Source organism: Miscanthus floridulus, chromosome 9, assembly GCF_019320115.1.
Source record: "Miscanthus floridulus cultivar M001 chromosome 9, ASM1932011v1, whole genome shotgun sequence".
NCBI lineage: Eukaryota > Viridiplantae > Streptophyta > Magnoliopsida > Poales > Poaceae > Miscanthus > Miscanthus floridulus.
In genome coordinates, this window is record NC_089588.1 from 128,173,405 (window position 1) to 128,190,273 (window position 16,869).

A 16,869-nucleotide genomic window follows, 5' to 3' on the forward strand; every position below is an offset into this window, starting at 1 on the left:
TGCTATGATTGCTTCTAACCTGGTCGAAAGGATTCATCCCATCTGTGCTCAAAGCAAACCAAAGGTGCCTTACCTCGCCACCGATGTCCTTATAGAACATAGTATTGACAGTCCTCCAGTCATGCCCATCGGCGCGGTGCCTCATCATTGTATCTTTCTTACGCTCTTCACCATGCCAGCACAACAGTTTGGCTGACTTTGCACATGCAAACAGGCTATGCACCCAGGGAGCTATAGAGAAATACCAAATGACCTTTATGGGACCTCCTCTGGTCTTGGTACCCTCATCTGATGGCTCTTCCTTGTACCGTGGAGTTTCACACTTGGGGCACTTGTCTAAGTCTTTGTATTTTTCTCCATGGTACAATATGCAATCATTGAAACACGCGTGGATTTTTTCAACCTCGAGGCCGATGGGGCAGATCATTTGCTTGGCCATGTATGTCTTTTTTGGCAACTCATTTTTTTCTGGGAGCATTTTCCTTATTATACCTAACTACTGATCGAAGCCTTTATCGCTCAATCTGTTTATCGATTTGAACTCTAACAGTATGATGTCGGCTTCCAGTTTGCTCATTGGACAATCCCTATATAATGGTGTTTTGCCATCTTGTCTCATTTTCTCTAGCTCTCTCAGCAGTCTTTCACTAAGACATCCGGTCTCTACATTACATAGTAGCTGAGAAATGCCATCGTTATCCTCGGTGTCATCAGCTAGCGTGTTCCTAAACATATTTTTAACTGTGGCCATAGGTTTCGTGTTGACACCGGGTTCCTCATTAGCATCATGGATGGCTATGCCAGGCATGTCCACATCATCATCGTTTTCCAACAGAACATTCACACCAACCTCGCCATGCATAGTCCATATCGTATAGTTTGGCATGAACCCCCTGGTAATCAAGTGCGATCGTATAGACTCAATTTGGGGAAAGTTCCTTTGATTCTTGCAATCTTGGCATGGGCAGAAGACAGGGTTCCCATTCCTAGCGTGGGCTTTGGCATCAGTGATAAACTGGCTGACGCCATGCATGAGGCACCCCGCTATAAGCTTGGCTTTTCACATTTATTAAGTCAATTTATTAGCTATAAGCCTAGCTTTTCACATTTATTAGTACCCCTTTTTCCAACCTTTTCCATTCCATATCTCACCAGTCTTCTTTCCCAGGGTTGTTCTTGAAACGCGGAGCATGGCCTCCCTCACCCTTGTTCGATGCAATACAGTTGTTTGGCTCTAACATTGCAAGCCCATATGGCTGATACATGCAAAGGTAGACCTACCATTGGCAGCAATTGGATTTGTCAGATCCCATTCTTGCAAAACTTTTGGCAAGAATCTCCGGGAGTTGTGATACCGGTATGGTGGGACATGACCATGGGGCCAACAATGCTGATCATGGCATAGGGGAAGCCTCCTCTTTTCTAGATCTTGCATAGGGGTAAACATCCTATCTAGTTGGTCTGACATTGCTGAATCAACTAGGTTCGGCAAAGATCACAAGACTCACTTCTAAATCACCTCCGGTGAGTGCCACATTGCTACAAAAATCTTGTGTTATTCTGGTTCAAAACTTCACATACTGCCTTCTTCCTAGCATCTCCATCAACCTGTTTGCATGCTTAATGGCCAGTGCTAGATTCAAAATTTCACATCTTTTCATGTTGCTAGCATGTTTGGAATTACTGATTTACCGGAAGTACACATAGAGGATTCGTCGGAACAGAATTGCATCCATAGATCTTGCTTTCTGTCATTTTCTATTAGTTCCTTGTGTTATATTTATCTAACTATTATTGTTTGTTCTCTTACATGTGGAAAGTAACAGTCCAATAATATTTGGATAAATGCTGCATACTCTATAAAAATACATTTATTTGTTTTAGTCTTTTATTTTCAAGTTGTAAAGTAGTCTGAGGTTAGCAATGATACTAATCGCTGCATGACATCGGTGTTTATAATCATTCAAGTACATATTTTGTATATTTCACTTGTCTTGATTTGTTGACCTTATAGCTCACATAGTCACTGTATCTTTACTTTTACTAAGCTATGGTAACTTCTTGCAGCGAACAAATGAAATAAATTTTGTTGCACTCCAGACCAAGCTATATAGTCTCATTTATATTTAAGTCTGGAAAACTTAATTCAATTCTACATTTTATGTTGGGCTTATGAAAATTGTAGCCTTGGTGACTACTAATGGTGTATTAGTTGTCTTGTGCTATGGGCTAGGCAGTAATTTTGATATGCCTAGACATGTCTGGTTCTATGTTTGCCTACTATTACAGAATACTTAATTAGCAAAACTAAATGCCAAACACTTAGCCAAAGGTACAACACAAAAAAACTCCACAAAATGACTTTGAAAATCATCGAAAAAAGGAAAAACTGGAGAAGGGAAAGGATGAACTCGAGATTTCAGAGGACAAAATATTTAAATAACAATGAAATCTCTTCTTTACAAGATCACATATTGCCTCCTCCCTTCATCCTCCTTCTAGATCTAGAAAACTAGAGCAAGAGGTGCTCCCGCTCTCTACTTCTAATCTCCTCTAAACATGAAACACTTGGCTAGGCTAAGGAAATGACTTGGGGTGGGAGAGATGGATGTCTTGGGCATTCACTACTCTTATTTATAGGGTTATTATACATTCAAAGATGACCTTAGATATTTTCTCAGAACCATATAATCCCAGGGGCATAATGGTGCAAGTTGAGTTCTAAGCACCGGAAGGCCAGAAGACCTTCATGAAGAAGCTTCTCCTCAACGCAAACTCTCCGATGATGCCATGTGTCACCCTGAGATCCTCCTCGGGGTTTTGTGGCCCAAACCCAGCAAACTTGCTGCCCGTGGTTTTGAGGTCGAAACCGCCAAAATCAGCTGGAGTCACGTATCCGCTACGCTTCCTCCATGATCTCGACGCATGTCACCACTCGTCCTAACCACCCAATCACCAAGTTCTTGCACAACCGCTTGACTTGGTCAACAACTATATTGACATGGTCAACACCGTCTACGTCGTCTCCGCATATACACTTGCTTGTCGACGTCGCCAAGTGCTAGCCATCCACAATCCGTCCTTCGGCTCTCGGTCCCTCGGTCCAAGCCTCCATGTCCATCCTTCATCGCTCCTAGTCTATCGGTACGGACTCGCTTGACCTTTTCTACTTCCGTCGACCGTCTCAATGCTCAACGCCTGCACATCACAAGACAGGAGACATGTTGCACAAACCATAATTCATGCAATGGTTAGTCTCCACACTAAACCAAATCTCAACCATCTCTTGACAATCACTCATCACTCATCACACACAGGCACATATCCACCAAGTGTTCGTAGCTACACCAAGCTATGGGCTAACGAGCCCTTCTTCAGCAACGAGTTCTACCTCGATGAGACTTCTGAGGATGTTCCAAATGGTTCAGGTACACGTCTTTTTCATGCATGCTCTTCAACTACTATAACCACACGCAACATTTGATACCGACGAGGCGGGCTTAGCTAATGTTCTAGCTATGCTACACCGACCCATGGATCATGAGGCAATGGATCACACCGACGCCATCAACACCTACACCAACACCACCTGCATGGAGAACGTGAAGCGAAGACCAACGATGATGACCAAGTTTTCCAACGATGACTATTAGTTGAGATGCACATACGTTTTTATAAACACATACATATGTAGTTCGCAAAACTGATAGAAAAAGATAAATGCTTGGGTAGTAGGTTCAACGGTCATGCTTTGCGGTTGCAGCCGTGGCTGCTGACGTCCCGCGTCCACGCACATCCGTTGGTTTACGCACACACGGCAGTAGTATTTTTTTCTTCTAATTTGGCTTTTTGATGAGGCCGATGACATTGTGGCCTGACCCAATATGAGGGCCTAGGCGAAAACATTGACATCTCTAACAGTCCAACCCGATAGTCGGTATCTCTGGCCCAGAAGTAGATGTGCTCCAATTATGCCAGCATTTGTTTACTCATTTGACTAAATGCACATGCATGATTAAATTTAGGATCATGTATGTTTTCACCAGCATATATATAAACGCAGAAGAATAAGAGAAACATTCATTTGTATTCATCAGTCTATAAACACAAAACAAGAATAAAATAAAATACTCAAAAAAGAGAATGAAAGATCAAGGAGTTCCTTGGTGGCTGTAATTCTTCTTCTGTTTTCCTTCGTCTGACAAAACTAGGCAGCATTTTTGAAGCTGTAAATTGAATACAAGATTATTTGCCAGGTGTACAAATTGAATACAACATTACTAGCAACTAGAAAACCAGTGTAATATTATGCAGGTCTCACAAAAAATATAAAAAAAACATCACATTTTTCATATCTAGCCAGACAAATTTTACGCGCGCAGAACGTGGATACATAGTGTTTGGCTAGTGGTGTGCAATGGCGTCTGGATCTGCTGTCGATAGCAGCACACATCATGCAGTGAAATTGTACTCCACCGGCATGCTGGTGATGCCGGCATGCAGCAGCAGCACCCACAGGAGCGTGATGAGCTCGCCGCCACGCTGCAGGGCCTCGATATGGACCTTGACATTGTCGGAAGGCGCGAGGTAGAGCAGCATCTCCGACCAGAAGTCGGAGAGGAGCTCCCACACCTCGTCTTCAACTTCCTCCCCCAGCTGCTTTGCAAGCTTCGCGCCATTGATGAGCACCTCGTGGGAGTTTTTGCTGAAAGTGTCTAGCTGGTGTTGGTACACGGACGACTCATCACCGCTGCACTTGGGTGCCTCCTCGATACGCTTCTTCACGGCCTCTTACCGGCGTTTGATCCAGTCAGGCTTGTTTGTTAGTCCTAGATCACAATCAACCGCTGTATGTGGCTGGATCACACGAACAAGAACAAGATCGCAAGAAAGCTCGGACAACCGTCACGATGACGACAGGGTGATAGTGCCCCTTTTCACTTTCAAGAGTTCATGATACAGGATGCCTAACCGGCTTACAGAGTGATCACAACACACCTTGATACATCCACTCCTAATACATAGAGCTAATGACACCACACTTTTACAAAATAAACCCTTAAACATGGATACAATTCAATGGAAAACAAATTCTTCAGAAACTGTCGAAGTCGTGGGCGCGGTCACCACTCCCGCTCCGGCGTCCAAGTTTCAAACTGAACTTTCCCGCCTCAGCTCCACTCCCTTGCTCTGAATCTTTCTGAATGAACCTTCAGTGAACATTCTTGTCAGGCTTAACACCAACATGCTCCCCCCTAAGCCTGACAAAGTCCAAGGTCTCTCACACCAAGCAAATGGATCATCACTGTCAATTTTGCCATTGGCAGTGGCTTGGTTAATGCATCAGCCTTCTGCTCATTCGTTCCCACTCTCTTCACTATGATTTGTCCTCCCTCTATGCACTCTCTTATAAAGTGATACTTGATATCTATGTGCTTGCTTCTCCCATGAAACACTGCATTCTTCATAAGAGCAATAGCTGAGTTGTTATCTACAAAGAGAGTTACAACTGCTGGCTTTTGCTTCATCACCTCACTGAACAAATTTCTCAGCCATAATGCTTGCTGAGCTGCTGCTGTTGCTGCTTTGAATTCAGATTCACATGATGACAAAGACACTATCTTTTGCTTGTAGGAATTCCATGTGATCAGATTTTCTCCCAAGTAGAATGCCATTCCACCTGTACTTCTCCTCTGCATCACATCAGATCCATGGTCACTATCAGTGTAGCCCACCAACTGACCTGCACTCCCTCCTTGCACATACACAAGTCCAAAGTTCAAGGTCCCATGCAAATATCTCAGGATCTGTTTTACAGCTTTCACATGCATCACTGTAGGCTTCTCCATGAATCTACTAGCAACACCAATAGAGTAGTAGAGGTCTGGTCTGGTGTGTAGTAGGTATCTGAGACACCCAATCATTTTCCTGTACTCAGTTGAATCCACTGGTACACCTTGTTTATCAGCATCAAGTTTGCATCCAGGATCCATAGGAACTCTAGTAGAGTTGCATTCTTGCATACCAAATTGTCCAAGGACCTTCCTAGCATAACCTGACTGCCTGACAGTGATGTATTCACTTCTCTGATCAACTTCTATTCCCAAGTAGTAAGAAAGCAGACCCAAATCTGTCATCTCAAATTCAGTCATCATTTCATTCTTGAATGTCTTGACATTGTTTGGATTTCCTCCTGTCACTATTAAATCATCTACATAGACTCCCAGGATGACTGCATTTGCTCCTTCTCCTCTGGTGTAAACTGCCTGCTCACTAAGACACCTGCTGAAACCTAGCTTTTTCAGGCTCTTGTCCAACTTGACATTCCAAGCCCTAGGTGCTTGCTTGAGTCCATAAAGAGCCTTGCTCAATCTAAACACAGACTGCTCTTTTCCTTTCATAACATAGCCCTCAGGTTGTGAAACATAGACTTCTTCCTCCAACTCTCCATGTAAGAAAGCAGATTTTACATCCAGATGATGAACTTTCCACCCAAGATTAGCTGCCAATGCTAGCTTGAACCTCACTGTGTCTAACCTAGCCACAGGTGCAAACACTTCTTCAAAGTCCACCCCATGCTTTTGCACATACCCTTTGGCAACTAGTCTGGCCTTGTGTTTCACCACCTCACCATCAGAGTTTCTTTTTAATTTGTAAACCCATTTCAAGCCAATGGGTTTCTTCCCAATAGGTAGCTTAACCAGCTCCCATGTGTTATTTTTCTCTATAGATTCCATCTCCTTATTCATAGCATCTTGCCATTCTTGATGATCTGCTGCCTCTCTGTAACAAGTGGGCTCACTTGTCTCAACCAGCAAAGCTTGCACTTCTGCATCCTCCAACTCCTCTTCTGAATCTGCTAATTCAATTTCAATAGTATCATCATAGACTTCATTCAGACTTCTGAATCTCAGAGGCTCACTGCTGCTCCCAGAGTTGGGTGAGAGGGCTTCTCCATCAGAGATGTCATTCTGTGGTGTAACTGGTTCTGAACAGGAGACTGTCCTAGACCTAAAACAGGAGACTGTGGCAGATTTTCTATAGTATCATCATAGACTTCTGAATCTAGAACTAAACTTTCACCTGCATTTTCTATCTTTGTCTCAACTGAAACAACATCATCAACCCAGCCATTTCCACCAACAGAAAAAATCCCTAATTCAGTGTCAATCTCAACAACAAACTCAGGTGAACTCATTGATCTATCAGCTGAGTCCCATTTCCACACTGTTCCCTCCTCAAAGACTACATCCCTACTGACAATAATCTTGTTAGTGTCAGGATCATATAGCCTATGTGCTTTGGAGCCTTCCTTAACTCCAAAGTATACAAGTGCCTTGCTTCTATCATCTAGTTTTTTCAGATGTGGTGCACTAAATCTTGCATGACTTGTGCAACCAAACACCTTCAGATGCCCAAGAGATGGTTTTCTTCCTGTCCAGGATTCATAAGGAGTGACATCACCTAGCACTTTTGTTGGCAATCTGTTCAACAAATACACTGCATGCCTCACCGCCTCACCCCAAAACTTTCCTGGTACACTCATGCTTTTCAGCAATGCCCTGGTCATTTCCATCACAGTCCTATTCCTCCTCTCCACCACTCCATTTTGTTGTGGTGTGTATGGGGCTGTGAGCTGCCTTTTGATCCCTGCCTGTTCACATACACCTGCAAACATTCCACCAAGGAATTCCCCTCCTCTGTCAGACCTGAGGGTCTTGATCTTGCAATTACTGAAGTTTTCCACTTCTGCTTTGTACTTGACAAAAGCTTCCACAGCTTGATATTTGCTCTTGAGCAGAAAGACATGCATCCACCTAGAGTAGTCATCCATCAACAACATAAAGTATTTGTTGCCACCTGCAGTTGCTGGTACAATTGGTCCACACAAATCCACATACACCAAAGACAGCTTCTCTGTTGCATGCCATTGTGCTGACTTTGGAAATGGTTGTCTTGTTTGCTTAGCTATAAGACAATCACTACAGACCTATTCAGGATGTTCTATCATAGGTACACCAGTAGCCATTTCCCTGTTCACCAATTGTTTCATTGCTCTAAAGTTCACATGCCCCAATCTTCCATGCCAAAGCCAGGCCTGGTTCCCAATGTCTGCAATCAGACAACTAGTTTCCATAGTTTTTAGATCAATCTTGTACAGTCTGTTTTGTGTTCTAGAAACCCTCATGATCATTCTATCTGACTGTTTATCACACACTTCTAATTCATCATCATCAAGAGTAATTCTATGACCAGTTTCAGTCAATTGTCCAAGGCTAACAAGATTACTTCTAAGCTTGGGTATATAGTAAACATCAGAAAGCACCCAATGATCCCCATGTTTCCCTTGGAAAACAATTGTACCCCTTCCCTGAATTTCTACTATAGAATCATCACAAAATCTCACCTTGCCAAGAACAGCATGATCTAACTCCTTGAATTTCTGCACATCACCAGTCATGTCGTTGCTAGCTCCATTGTCAAGAAACCATACATTGCCTGAAGGTACACCCTCATCAGTCAAATGTAGCTCAGGTACTATCTTCACCTCATTCAGAAGCACTGTCTAAATTTGCCTCTCTGAAGAGTACTGTAGCTGGTTCGACAAAATAGTCTCAACCAGCAGAATAGTTGGCTCCTTCTCTACAGCCTTCACCAAATGCGCCTCCTCCTTCTTCTTCTCCCCTGGACACCTATTTGCATAGTGTCCATAGTCATGACACTTAAAGCATTTGACATGACTCTTGTCACGTTTTGCAGTGCCATCATTCCCGGCGTCACCACTGCTGCCTCGGTCGTTGTGTCCACCGCCACTACCTCGACCTCGGCCACGCCATCCACCATCACTCTTCCTGCCTTTGCTTGAGGAATCGCCTCCCGCATTCCTTTGCCTGGCTTCCCACTCGGCCTGTGTGAGCAATACTTGCCCACTCTCCGATCGTGCACTCCCACTGCCACGACGCGTGCGCTCTTCAAACACTTTCAACCGTCCAACCGCCTCGTCAAACACCAAGGTCTTCAGGTCGTAAAACTGCTCGATCTCGGCCACCATGGTGAGGTACCATTCCGGGACGATGTCGAACAGCTTCTTAACCAGATCTGCGTCGCCAATGCTCCCCCCAAGCTGCTGCATCTAACTGACAGTGATGTCAGTTTTCCCGCAACTTGGTCGAGCGGATCATTCTCTGGCACGATCTGCGCCGACAAACCGAGCCTTCAGGGAGTCCCACACCTCCTTCCCCGTCTTCTTCTTCGCAACTTGCATTAGAATGTCGTTGGGTATACACTAAAGAAGGTGCGCCTTGATCTTCTTGTCCTTCGCGGTCAGCTTCATCGCCTCTGCCGTAGTTGGCGCCGCCGCCTCCGGATCCGGCTCCACAACCTCCCACTCCTCCCGATCCTCCATAATTGCCTGAACACGAATACACCAACTGGTGTAGTTCGAGCTTGTCAGAGATGGATACACTTGACGCGTTTCTTGACGTGCTTCCTCGCTCCCGCTGCCGCTGGCAACAATTGACATGGCTAAGATCTAGAGTGGCTCCGCAATTGATTGATGCTCTGATACCAGATGTTAGTCCCAGATCACAATCAACCGCTGTATGTGGCTGGATCACACGAACAAGAACAAGATCACAAGAAAGCTCGGACAACCATCACGATGACGACAGGGTGACAGTGCCCCTTTTCACTTTCAAGAGTTCATGATATAGGATGCCTAACCGGCTTACAGAGTGATCACAACACACCTTGATACATCCACTCCTAATACATAGAGCTAATGACACCACACTTTTACAAAATAAACCCTTAAACATGGATACAATTCACTGGAAAACACATTCTTCAGAAACTGTCGAAGTCGTGGGCGCGGTCACCACTCCCGCTCTAGTGTCCAAGTTTCAAACTGAACTTTCCCGCCTCAGCTCCACTCCCTTGCTCTGAATCTTTCTAAATGAACCTTTAGTGAACATTCTTGTCAGGCTTAATGCCAACATTATCGGGCAACAGTTCCAAAGCCTCGGCCACCAGGTACATGCACTAGCACCACAAGCAACAGGCGACGACGACCTTCTTCTTGCTGTCGTCGTTGGCCACCAGCCACGTCGAGGGAGAAGGAGTACCACCAGTAGAATCAGAGCGGCAACATTTCATGTCGAAGAGGGTGGTCGTGATGTACCACACAAGGATAGCATCGGTGGTGGTGACGACGTCGATGCCATCGCGGCACGCCCATGTGATGTCGTTGCCAGGTGCGAAGGCATGTCGCCTTATCGCCGCTGTCCCATTGCTCAGCTGGCCGCCGCCGCCCCTCAGTGACTTGAGGATGGCCTCCTTCACCTCGAGGGGAACCTCGATCTTGTCATCTTGGTTTCTCCCTCGTATGAGGGAGAGCTGCTGTCTGGGCCTGGCTCTCAAGCGGCGGCTCCACGCACATGGCTGCTGGTGCTGCACGACGAAGAGGTCTGGCTTTAATTAGCATCTGGGTTTGCCGGATCCTATCGTGCCAAAACTCTGGGGTCTTGCATCGTCTGAGCAGCCAGGCCAAGAACCCACGGGTGCAGTGGTGTGCACTATGTGAAAAAGGGTTTATAGCAACGGCACATTTTTTTTGTAGGGGCGGCTGGTGATGGAGCCGCCCCTACAGTGGCGTGCTCAGGAAGCCATAAATCAGCCGCCCCTACAAATGGAACAACAGGGGTGGCTGGTGATACGAGCCGCCCCTACAAATGGGTCTAATTTGTAGGGGCGGCTCACTCACCAGCCGCCTCCGGTGTTTCTATTTGTAGGGGCGACTGGTGATTGAGCCGCCCCTATAAATACCCCACGTACAGTGAATAAGTCATCCACCCAAAAATATCTGCAGCTCTCCTCCTTTCTCTCTCTCTGTCTCGACTCTTCCAGTCCCCTCCCTCTCTCTCTCTCCCTCGCTCGGATGGCCATGGCTCCTCACTCGCCCGCGCGGCGCGGCAGCGCCCCCACCCCCCGCCCGGCCGACGAGCTCTAGACCCGTGGGATCTCGGTCAGCGCCACGGCTCCCTCGAGCACTGCCCTGCGTCGCGGGATCTCGGTCAGCGCCCACCCCCAACCCTTACGCTAATGGCATCACACCCCGACACAGCGGGATCTCAGTCCTGGCCGGCACCCAATTGTTGATCTACGGTGAAGCGGCGTCTATCCGTGATCGGGCAGCATCAATCCGATGACGGGCGGCCTTGATCCATGGTCTGGCGTTGTCGATCCGTGGTCGGGTACCCTAGATCGACGACCAAGCGACCTCGACGGCGGCACAGAGAGCCCCTCCTGCTCCTTCCTAAGGTAGCGGCCGCCATGGAGGGCCACCAACACTCAAGCCCCCAGGTGAACCCACATCCCGTCGTGTCTTCCCCTTCTGGGCACCAGTCCCAACTCGGTGACTACCAACCTCGGCACCCTGCGGCGGCGGCGCAACCTAGCAGCTGGTGCGATGAATGGGGTCAGAACAAAGGTATGAGATCCGACTAGTAGATCGGGTAGTCTCCTCATCTGCCCTACGGCTGGTAGCCAGCAAGCAATTGGTAGATTGATTTCGAGGTCCATAGCCATGCGTTCTTTGCTAGTGATTACTAGATTGATTTGTGATGCGCGAAGCGTGCCTAGGATGCAGAGTACCTGTTCTGCAAGCATCTGCCTTGTGTGAATCATGTAGATTTGCATAGGAAAAGTTCACTATTTTTTTTTTGCCAATTACTCTTCAATGAACTAGTTTAGATTGCCGTAATAGTATGGCTCACCTAGTGTTGTTTAGATTGCTTGGGCTGTGACGTCACACATACATACATGAATGATGACTCCTTATGATGAGAAACAAGTTTTACTAGTTGTATGACGTGCCATTTAACTATAAAAATATGTGAACACGTATTGCTGATGTTGAACATATAAAGATATGCTTGCGACACAGCTGTGATGGGATCATGCAAGGCAGCTGCATGAAAGAGATGGTTTGTGACTACCAACTTTTAATTTTAGATGCAAGATAATAAAAACAATCATGTACTGATTCCATCCTTCTGTCAATTGGAATTACACGATCGATCATATATCTTTTATTCTAGGATGTAGTAGTAGAGTAGAGCTAGCCGCCAGCTAAGGACCTAGGGTACTGTGTTTAATTGATATAGCTTGTTATTGTATACAACTTTAATTTGCATATTGTGTTGGATGCTAAAGATAATTGGAGTAGATTGTGCATGCCAAATGTGGCGATGGGGTGGGTTACAGGCTATTTTGTTTTGTTTTGTTTTGCAAAGTCGTATGGCTAAAGGAGCGGATGTTGAGGAGCTCTCTACCAATCTCCCGGAGCTGTGGAGATTAAAGTTGAGGCGGCCTTGTGGAGGGGCCATTGCCTCTCTTGCAGATTCCTGCCCTCGCATCCATGGCGCTGATTGATGAGATGAACCTGCCAGAGCTACATCTCGACTTCCACCACAGAGGCGGTGCAAATGTTTCCTGATGAGATGAACCTACCTCGAGAGGCTGTTCCTGTTTCTTTCGTTATTAGTAGGTCAACTGGCTAGTGCTTTGTGTTGGAATGTGTCACTTGTCTTTAGGATTGATAATTTTTAATTTTGAATTCATATGAGATTACCAGAAAATATGGCAAAACGCTGACAGGGTAGACAAAAAGCTTGATTTCAAGCTAGAAGTGGTAATCATTTCTTTCCAGAAGCTAGCACATGCATTTCAGTATTATCTCATATGAATACAACTAAAGCCTTCATTTCTTGAACTAGCTTTTAAAACTTGTATTCTTCAAATTTTTGCTTGAAATTTCGATTAGCGTTTCCATAGTTGTAAATGGTACCAGGATGATGATGATATAAGATTATTACAATTATTAAGGTGCATCGGTTTCTTGGTTGTGGGAGGATGGTAGTCATTTCTGATCCATTCTGTGGGAGATGTTGATAACATTATTTGATATGTTGGTTGTTTGCTGGCTGAGGAGCATAATTAGAGATTTATTATTATTTTTATTTGTGAATAAGGATACAAGATGTGCAACATGCTTTTTTTCCAGAGTGTAAATGCTCAGATATGCGTGATTCCAGCAAACTTATGACTGATTAGATTTGTTTCCTGAGATTTTTTTTCCAGATTGGTAAGTATAAAGTATTTTTATTTGGATTCACAGATTAATTGGCTACCTTCTATCCGAATGACTTGCTGTATCACTGAATCCACTCCACATGCATCGCTGACAAAGTGGAAGATTATCAATAGCCTGCATGGTCAGATCAGTATCCAGTGTTGGAGTGCTCCTTTTTTTGCTATAACTTATGCACAGGTGATTGTATTTCTTGCAAAAATAGAACATGAATGCTACTTGTTTTGTAGAGCTTATCATGCTAGTCTCTTTTCCGTTTTGATTCAGCTAATGCTTCAGATTAACTATGCCATCACTATTTTTTTTCTTATATATTGGAAATACTCATGGGTGCAAAGATAATTCTTTATTCTTTATGAAATATAATATACTAGTTATAGGAACTAGAAAGCAATGGATCGGATATCACACTGAGCTGATCATGGAAGCATGTTTGTTCGCAATGGCACCTGCCATGCTGTGCCATGTTTGTTCGTATTGGCACCTGTCATACTTTCACAACTCACAGCATCCTGCTTGCCCATTTTCAATGAAATTCTGATACCTTTTTTTTTGGTGTAGATGCCAGAAGCAAGTGTGGGATTATTACTCAGGAATAGGAGGAAACCTGTTGACTTGTAAAGGAAGAGAGATGGGCTACACAGGGTACAATGCATGTGGCAATGGTTTACATGCATTTCCATCTGTCATTTGTTTGTTTTTTTAAGCGAAAACATCTCTCATTTGTTTCTTCCGATACTTGGTATCTGTGCAGCTTGTGTTTAGAAGTGTTCACAAGGTGAATATTTCAGAAGTTTCTTTTTTTCGGGACATAAATTTGGGTTTCCTGATTGTGCTGTTATCTATGATAAAAGCATTGAGCATACTAGTTAGCATTTTTTAGTTGACTTGATATTTTTTTTATATTTGATTTGATATGAATTACTACAATTCGCATTTGGAAGACATGTCATGGAATATTTGTTATAATCTGGTATAAATAAATGTGTATTATCATCGAGTTTCAGTACAATCGCAGAAGAAGATAAGTCATGATGAAAAATATATGTTCTGGTCGAATTTGAATTGTAAATTTAATTTGTTTAGCGAAAAAATGATTTGTAGGTGCGGTTGTTACTGTAGCTGCCCCTACAAATCGATTTGTAGGGGCGGCTGGTGTTCCCAGACCACCCCTATAAATTGATTTGTAGGGGCGGCTACAGTACCAACCGCCCCTACAAATGTATGATTTGTAGCCACCCTTTCATAGGGGCGGCTGGCAAAGCCTCCCCTACAAACGGTTACCAGCCGCCCGTAAAAATATTTTTCTACGTAGTGGTGGGGACCGAACGATGTGCCCAATTATGCTGATCATGGTCCAGTTCGAGCGCACACTAGCGACCATGTCCCAGATCTCGTGGTGGGCATTCACCAGCGTCAGCAGAAGCTCAAGCAGCACCAAAGGGTTCCTGTAGTACAAGTAAGAGGAGGAGCGTACTACTTTTGGGTTGACCAGGAGGGCCAGCGCTAGCAAGAGAAACGAGGGGAAGATGATGAGGGAGAGGAGGAAGTGGAGAGCCGCGGCCGTGGTGCCGAAGGAGGCCACGGGGAGAGCCGAGTAGAAGAAGTCACTCGCGAACGAGAGCTCGGTGGCGATCACCCTGAAGACCCTCTTGTGGTCATCGTCTTTGTTTTCGCCCCGGCCGAGCAGCAGCCCGTCGCAGACGAAACGGAACGCCCAGCTAGAGCCGGCCTCGGCGGCGAGCCGCCTGCGCAGGCACTTGAATAGAGCGAAGGATAGGCAGAGATCCTTGTCCTCCGGCCGGAGAAAGTCGTCATTGTCTGATGACCAGACACGGTCCAACGTGAGCAGCCTACTACTCCCTTCACCACCTTGCAGTGACGAACGCTTGGCATGGTACCCTTGCGGGCGCTCTTCCACGTCATGGTTCCTTTCCCCCGTCACGATGAGACGGGGTACTGCAAGGAGCTGCTGGGGCTGGGCCGCCACCATCTCGCTCTCGACTTCTTCCCGATCTGCAGCATGTAGCCGTCGATGAGCTGCACGTTGCGGCAGAGCGCGAAGGAGCCCGTCGCCCTCTGGAAGGCGACGAACCTGAGCACCATCCTGCATGCACCAAGTGTCCACAGCGGCGAGATCAGCACCGTCACGACTAGCAACAAGAGGCGTTTGTGCGTGGACGTCGAATGCTTCAGGATGGTGCTGAATATGTTGTAGATGACAAGCGCAGCCACCCATAACGTGTTGATGAAGCTCTCCGTGGACGGCCGGATCTTGAGGCTGTTGACGTCGTCGTCGCCGGCCGCGGGCGAGGCCACCGCAGCCACGGCCAAGGCCGCCATGTCGACCTTGGCCCTGAGGAACTGGACGAGGATGACCAGCACGAGTACGGCCGTGGCCTTGCCGCCCGCGCGCGGGATGTAGGTGGTCAGGTAGGACAGGACGGACGTCATCAACGGGAAGTAGGCCACCGACAGGCTCCAGAGCAAGAAGCGGCCCACCCGATTGCCGCTGCGTCGCTGCCGCGAGCTGAGCACCAGCAGCAGTGGGCCATGGAAGGCGACCACTGCAAGAAGAATGGTGGCTCTGATTTCTGGTTTGCCAAGCTCACTACTAATTGCAGTCATGTTCATAGACTGCTTGTTGGAATTATATATTGCAGTCGTATTCACGATGAACAGCTTGTTGGAATTATATATATTGGCTTGGAGGAGGTGATGAAATGATGGATGGAGAGGATTGCCTAATGCACAACGCGTTTCTATGTACTATATATATACTGACGAGGCGCCCAGTGTCTTGCCTGTCACCGCAGCATTCTTAATAATGACGACAATATAAAGTTAAAGAGGCGACAATGCCCGTCTTCAAGGAAAGAATATCGCATCAACAGCCTTTGTCCTTCTAAAAAATGAAAAACACAGCTTTATTCTTTATTCCAGAAGAAGGTCCCCTATAGTTTTCAGTTGAGAGTTGAGACAGCACAGATGAACACGGAATATATTACCTAGATCACCATTTCACCATCTTCTCTCCCTGGATGACATGATAAAAATTCATCAGAGGTCATGAATGAATGAATAGGATAAGCAGGATATATCAGAAATATCGGACCAATTTTTTTAAAAAAAATCAAATTGTTTTGAAAAAAAAATCAGAGAATTTGACTTGAAACTATTCCTAAGCTATTAAACATCACTTGTTCACATATAAAAACAAGAATAAACATTATGAGTGCAGAATTGTGGCTATGGCGGCGGCGTTGCCATGAGCATGGAAGTGTCCTGTGCGACGGGAATGATAGGGACAAGAGTTGGGTTTCTAGGATTTTGATGGGCCAGGAGGAGCTATATGCGCTATTGTACCATTGCACGAGTGAATTTGGGCCGCCTGCGTGGGAGCAAGAAAAATGTAAAAAATTGGTCGATATCTAATTATATCGGACCCAACAGATAGAACGGAAATTTCAGAAATTTCGGTGAATTTCAGCCAATAAGGAAAACCCGGCATACGGTCGTGGCGATTAGAATCTTATTGGGAGACCAATAGTAAAAGTTCATGTAATACCTATACAATCAATAAAAAAAACTATAAATCTTAGTATTGGTACATTGAAAACGGTCAATAGCCTAGTGGTTACAAACACCCCTAACCACCTGAGTCAATAAGCATGCGCCAGAGTTTTTTTTACTATCAGATTAGTCCCAGACATAATATA

At 45.5% G+C, this 16,869-nt stretch overlaps 1 pseudogene; it reads right to left on the minus strand.

The window, feature by feature from the left end:
• Window positions 1-4,181: 4,181 nt before the first annotated feature.
• Window positions 4,182-15,784, minus strand: LOC136482937 (uncharacterized; annotated as a pseudogene).
• Window positions 15,785-16,869: the final 1,085 nt, after the last annotated feature.